Below are 7,546 nucleotides of genomic sequence, written 5' to 3' on the forward strand. Positions count from 1 at the left end.
GGTATGGGCCAAGCTGCATTCTTATCTGGAGGCTCAAATAGTAAAGGACGTGCTTCCAGTTTCCCTCCAGTTGTTGGCAGAATTAATTTATTGTGGCTGCAGAATTCCTGATGGATTTTTAAATCAAAGCCAGCAACAGAGAGAGGAAGGGAGAGTTAGAGGCTTTGAATCTCTGATCTGTAGTTCCTTTTTGAAGGAGCCCACTTGATTAGGTCAGACTATCTCCAAGATACACTCCCTTTTGATTAGCCTACATGCAACTGATTATGGACTTCATGTGTACAAACGTCTTTATATATTTTGTCTACTAATACAAGAGTGATAGCTCCTCACTTCTGCCATTCTCTTGATTAGAAGGAAGTTGTATATCCCACCTACACACAATTGAAGGAGATTAAACAAAGGCATATAAGAGGGTAGGTGTCATAAGGACCATCTCAAAATTCTGCCTACTACACAAGTATATACAATGACATGGATGAATTTCACAAACACATTGTTGTAAAAGAAACCAGGCATTAAAGAATGCATACTACATTGGTTCATGTGTGGGCGCCTGGGTGGCTCAGTGGGTTAAGCCGCTGCCTTCATCTCAGGTCATGATCTCAGGGTCCTGGGATCGAGTCCCGCATCGGGCTCTCTGCTCAGCAGGGAGCCTGCTTCCCTCTCTCTCTCTCTGCCTGCCTCTCCATCTACTTGTGATTTCTGTCAAATAAATAAAATCTTTAAAAAAATAAATAAATAAATACATTGGTTCATGTGTAAGAAAAATATCAAACCAGGCAAAATTAGTACTGGTTTTGGAAAACATGAAATAAGCACAATTTATCTACACTGCCCCCCTGAATGAAGGTATAAAGTTTGGACACAATGCCTGGAGCAGCTATTTGAGGAATCAAAAATATATATATTTGCAGGTAGACTGATGAAAAAGACCAGATTTCAGTGCATCACTAAATAACCAGCAAATTTTTTTTATCATGTTCAGTTAGCCAACATATAGTACATCATTAGTTTTTGATATATTGATATTCAACAATTCATTAGTTGCATATAACACCCAGTGCTCATCACAACACATGCCCTCTTTAATGCCCACCACCCACCAACCCCATCCCTTCACACCCCATCCCCACTTCTGAAACCCTGTTTCTTTCCTGGAGTCCAGAGTCTCTCATGGTTTGTCTCCCTCTGATTTCTTCCCATTCAGTTTTCCCTCCCTCCTCCTATGGTCCTCTGTGCTTTTCCTTATGTTCCACATATGAGTAAAACCATATGATAATTGTCTTTCCCTGCTTCAGCAAATTTATTCTGTTAATATTTATTTGAGAGGGGCCCCTGGGTGGTTCAGTAGGTTTAGCCTCTGCCTTCAGCTCAGGTCATGATCCCAGGGTCCTGGGATCGAGCCCCACATGGGGCTCTCTGCTCAGTCGAGAGCCTGCTTCCCCCTCTCTCTCTCTGCCTGCCTCTCTGCCTACTTGCGATCTCTGTCAAATAAATAAATAAAATATTTGAAGAAAAAAGATTTATTTGAGAGAGAGTATGAACAGATGGAAGAGAGGGAAGCAGGCTCCTTCATGAGCAGGGAACCCAATGCAGGGCTTGATCCTAGGACCAAGGATCATGACCTGAGCCCAAGGCAGACAGTTAACAGAATGAGCCACCATGTGAACAGGCAGCAAATTTACCAGTTTATCCCCCTCTGGGATAAACTGTTCCGGACTCAATGCAGTTGAAAATCAACTGCATTGATCAAAGTAGGTATCAGCAACAACAGAGATTATTCCAGAAGATGCCCTTTGGTCTTGGCACAAGCAGTAGGTAGGCAGCCTTTCAGTGCTAAGTGAGAGAGATAAATACCAGTGTTTTGTTTTCCACATATATTTATCTCCAACCTTTAAGAGATCTTGTGGTAGCAATGAGATACATCATTGACCTCAAGAACTGGAATATAAAATAGATGACCCTCTAAGTAGACTGGCTTCTAGGTAGAGACACAAATAAAACTGCACACATTGTGAAAATTCACATTGAAACCACAACCCACAGAATGCTCATTGAAACTGGTGAGCTGAACCCAAGTTGGCCAGTTACCTGTAAAAGAAAAATACCTGTATTCTCTACAGGATTTTAAGACCCAGAGTGTCATAACATAATATTTAAAATGTCCAGAATATAATCCCAAACTAGACATTACATGAGAAACATGGCTTCAGGGGCTGTGTGACACTACTGTGGTATAATATGTGACAGTAAGGTTTTATTTTTGTTTTAAAGATTTATTTATTATTTGAGAGACAGACAGAGAGAGAGAGAGAGAGATTGATCAGGGGAAGGAGCAGAGGGAGAGAGAATTCCAAGCAGACTCCACTCCCCAAAGTGGGGTTCATTCTCCCCACACTGAGATCATGACCTGAACCTAAACCAAGAATTAGATTCTTAAACAATGGAGCCACTCAGGTGCTCCCATGACAGTACATTTTTTTAATTGTAAGTGCTTGAGATTGTGAAAATTAGTAACAGGAAATGTCACCAAAAAGGAGTCAGGAGGCTTCAGCATGGAGAGTTCTCACACCCTACTGAGACAGAGAACTTGAGAACAAGCCCCTAGATACCCTGGGCACTTTTTGCTGGCTGTTATCCCTTTTCTTGCAGAGCATAGCAGAGACCAAGAAGCAAGCCCAGACTGATTCAGACTAGTTCAAGACAGACACCAAATTTGACCACTCACAGACTTCTTCCCTCGTTATAATGCTATAAATCACACCCAGAGATGGAGACTTAATATGTAAAAGAAACATGCCATGTATGAAGAAGCATTTTCTGTCAGTTGTGCCTGTGCATCCAATTTCCTGTATTTCCCCACCCCTACATGCTTAGACATCCCTCCTCTCCCACCTCGAGTCCTTTAAAACTTTATTGGGCCTTTGTTCAGAGAGCCAGTTGGACACTCTAGCTATGACTCAGTCTCCCTTGAGCTCCAGCCATTGCCCCCAATAAATCCATGCCTGTTTGTACACTTTGGGTCCCGCCTTTTTTCTACCATTGCTGAGTTCAAGGACCTGAGTCCAGTAACAATACCACTCATGGTCAGTTGCAGACCCAACAGGATACTATTGCATATGGACACTATTCTTCTACTCCAGCAGAAGAAATGCTTTCCTCATCCCCCAAAAAACAGCTACCCCAATGAAAAGCCACCACTCCAAGTTCCCAGTCTACTGCAGGGATTTGGGGGTCATAATAACCTTACAAACTTCACTATTTTCTCCTTTTAAAAAGTGCCTCTCCTTTATTCCCCAGATTTGCCTTCAGTTTTGCTGCAGATTGTTTGTCCTGGATGACAGTTCTCTTTTATTCCAAAATAAACTCATCTTTGGATGGTAAAATAGTGTCTGTTTTTAAAGTTAATAACATTGAGTTTTTGAATGCTGAGACAACTAATTCAAAGACATCCATCTGGGGGAAACTGGGTGGCTCAGTTGGTTAGGCTTCTGACTTGATTTTGGCTCAGATCATGATCCACAGGGTTGTGAAACTGAGGCTCTGCACTGTCCCTCCCTCCACCTCCATGCTCTCTCACTTTCTCTCTCTCTCTCTCTCTCCCTCCCTCCCTCCCTCTCAAAAAAAAAAAAGAAAAGAAAAGAAAAAAAGATCCATCTTGAATAAACATTGCCCCCTGCTCAACTAAAGACCCAAGCTATCTCACCTATGAAGTTCCCCTTTCAGAAAGCCCTGGGTGATCGAGAGAACTGACGACTTGAGTGACTCTCTTGTTACATTTTAAATTCACCAATAAAGAGTGAATTCAAGGGGCATCTGGGTGGCTCAGTGGGTTAAGCCTCTGCCTTCAGCTCAGGTCATGATCTCAGGGTCCTGGGTTTGAGCCCCACATGGGGCTCTCTGCTCAGCAGGCAGCCAGCTTCCCCCACCCCCTCTCTCTGCCTGCCTCTCTGCCTATTTGTGATCTCTGTCTGTCAAATAAATAAAATCTTTAAAAAAGTGATCAAAGGGGGTGTTGGGGGTAGTCAATCCATGACCTAGACACCCCACCCTGACCCAATACAGACAGAGTCCCAGGGGTATGCACACAGGCTCATACTCTCCCTCCCCCCTTCCCTTGACCTACCTTGGTATGTATCCCTGGGAATGCCTTTACCATCTATGACCTTGTGTTTAGGGGGGGGGTTGTTTTCTTTTTTGAAAATTCCCTGATGGTTGTTGCTGAAGTACACCTTGCAATCATACTAAGAACCACAAGGGCTGGTCCAACTACAACATTGAATTCACCTGGGGGAATGATGCAGGGCTCCCAACAAGTGTACAGGCCCAGGTGAGTGCCCCTAGGCATTTCTAGCTGAAAGCATCGTTATCAATAGGCTAAGACTGACACAACAATGCACTTGCTCAAGAACACTAGAATACTGAGCGGCACTTAGTAAAATTAAATGAGCCATACTCAATGACATTTTAAGAGAACATATATTTGTATGCAAACATTCTAAATAAGATATTAGCAAAACTAATCTATCTAGGACACAAACGAATAATGCTCTATAACCAGGTTTATTCCAGGATTGCAAGAGTGGCTTATAGTCAGATATTGTCTCAACACGGTTAATAGAGTAGAAAGAAAACTGAATTATTGCAAGGGAAGGTGAAAAAAATCATCTGATAAAATTTAGCACTCATTTCTCATTTTTTTTCAAAGATTTTATTTATTCATTTGACAGAGATCACAAGGAGGCAGAGAGGCAGGCAGAGAGACAGGGGAGGAAGCAGGCTCCCCCCTGAGCAGAGAGCCCGATGTGGGGCTGATCCCAGAACCCTGGGATCATGACATGAGATGAAGGCAGAGGCTTTAACCACTGAGCCACCCAGGTGCCCCTCATTTCTCATTTTAGAGATATCTTGGTGGCTCAGTCAATTGAGCATCTGCCTTCGGCTTGGGTCATGATCCCAGGGTGCTGGGATCGAGTCCCATATCAGACTCCCTGCTCAGGGGGAGTCTGCTTCTCCTTCTGCCTACTGTTCCCCCTCTTTTTGCACTCTCTGACAAATAAATAAATAAATATTTTTAAAAAAAACTTAACACTCATTCTGCATTTTATTTTTTTAAGATTTTATTTATTTGACGGAGGGAGGGAGAGAGATCACAAGTAAGCAGAGCAGCAGGCCGGGGGGTGGGGGGGAAGCAGGCTCCCCATTGAGCAGAGAGCCCGATGCGGGGCTCAATCCCAGGACCCTGGGATCATGACCTGAGCTGTAAGGCAGAGTCTTAACCCACTGAGCCACCCAGGGGCCCCCCATTTCGCATTTTAAAAAGTAAATGAGAGAATGCCAATTCCCAGGATGTTCTGTAAGAAACTGGAAGTGGTCACTCTGTTCCAACAAGGAATTAAAAGCTGAGCAACCTGAAGAATCAACAATTCTTCTTAACCCAGCAGAGAAACAGACATTTCAGGGAAAATAGCACCTACAAAATTGGAGAGAATGACAAGCAATTACAGAGAATCACAACACTCTAGATAGAAACCAGTACCCACAAACCTCTGCGGCAACAAGTACCAAGAGAGAGATTGACGAACTGCAATTGACAAACTGATGGAGGCCGGCATGGGCAAGTCTGACATAAAAAGTCCAGGGGAACCCAGTAACCAAGAGGCCCCACACATTTGCAGGATGTGTGCCTGTAGGAGCTCAAACAGGTTCCACCACGAAAACGAGAAAAATCTCCTCAGACTTCTGGAAAGATGAAGGTAAAAGGAACCATGTTGAAAAATGCCAGAGCATTCTAACCTTAACAAGGTCTTCCCTCAGGACAAACTATTTAACCAGAGCCTGACCTGCTGGGAATTTATGGGAACCTAACTCACCTGCAGGAAGGGATATACACAACTCTACCCCAGATGGGCTCCACATGCGAGCAGGAGAAGGAAAACACCTCCAGCCAACTCTAGCAATCCTATCCCACCAAAGAGAGAAAAGCAGGAGCATGTGTGAAATCCACAGTTCAGAGATAAAGGGTCACTAAAAGAATGAGATCTGCTCATAGGTCTGTACAATGCTTCCCTTTCCACCAAACCTTACCATCATCACATAGCTCAAGTCTTATTTACAGCAGTTTTTTTTAACCTAGTTAATTATAATATAATTATATAAAACAGTAGAAGGGAAAAATAATTTGGAAGAGATTGTACAAGCATTAAAATTAGATTCAGAGATGGCAGGAATGTTGGAATGATCAAATATAAATCAATTGTGACTAAAATGCTACAGACTCTAATGGATAGACTAGAGAGAATGTAGAAACAGATGGCAGTATTTACAAAATCCACAAATAATAAATTATAAGAAAATATTATGAATTTTGATGCTAAATTTGAAATAGAAAAATGCCTGGGAAAACCCAACTTGCCTAAACTGACTTAAAATGAATTTGGAAACCTCAGCAGTCCTAAAAAACATAAAACTATTTGATGCTTGCTTTAAAATCATTCCAAAAAAGGAAAACAAAATGCAATAACTAATGACAACTAATATAGATGCAAATAATGTAAAGGATGAATTTTTCCTTATATAAAAGAAACCATTCTTATCATAGGAAATACTTTTAAAGTTTATCAAAAGGAGGGGGCAGTCCATATACACTATGGAGTATGATGCCTCCATCAGAAAGGACGAATACCCAACTTTTGTAGCAACATGGACGGGACTGGAAGAGATTATGCTGAGTGAAATAAGTCAAGCAGAGAGAGTCAATTATCACATGGTTTCACTTATTTGTGGAGCATAACAAATATCATGGAGGACAAGGGGAGTTAGAGAGGAGAAGGGGGTTGGGGTAAATTGGAAGGGGAGGTGAATCATGAGAGACTATGGACTCTGAAAAACAACTGAGGGGGTTGGAGGTGGGGGGGGGAGGTTGAGGTACCAGGTGGTGGGTATTATAGAGGGCACGGATTGCATGGAGCACTGGGTGTGGTGAAAAAATAATGAATACTGTTTTTCTGAAAATAAATAATTTAATTTAAAAAAAAAAGGAGGGGGGCAACTTTTGTATCAACATGGACAGGTCTGAAAGAGATTATGCTGAGTGAAATAAATCAAGCAGAGAAAGTCAATTATTGTATGATTTCACTTACTTGTGCAGCATAAGGAATAACATGGAGGACATTAGGAGAAGGAAAGGAAAAGTGAGTTGGGGGAAACCAGAGGGGGAAACGAACCATGAGAGACTGTGAACTCTGAGAAACCAACTGAGGGTTTTGTAGGGGAGGGAGGTGGGAGGTTGGGTGAGCCAGGTGGTGGGTATTAAGGAGGGCACGTATTGCATGGAGCACTGGGTGTGGTGCATAAACAATGAATCTTGAAACACTGAAAAAATTAATTTTTTTTTAAAAGGAGGGGAGACCTGGCTGGCTCAGTTGGAAGAGCATACAACTCTTTTTTTTTTTTAAGATTTTATTTATTTGGGGCGCCTGGGTGGCTCAGTGGGTTGAAGCCTCTGCTTTCGGCTCAGGTCATGGTCTCAGGGTCCTGGGAT

This window comes from Mustela nigripes, chromosome 2 (assembly GCF_022355385.1).
Source record: "Mustela nigripes isolate SB6536 chromosome 2, MUSNIG.SB6536, whole genome shotgun sequence".
Lineage (NCBI taxonomy): Eukaryota > Metazoa > Chordata > Mammalia > Carnivora > Mustelidae > Mustela > Mustela nigripes.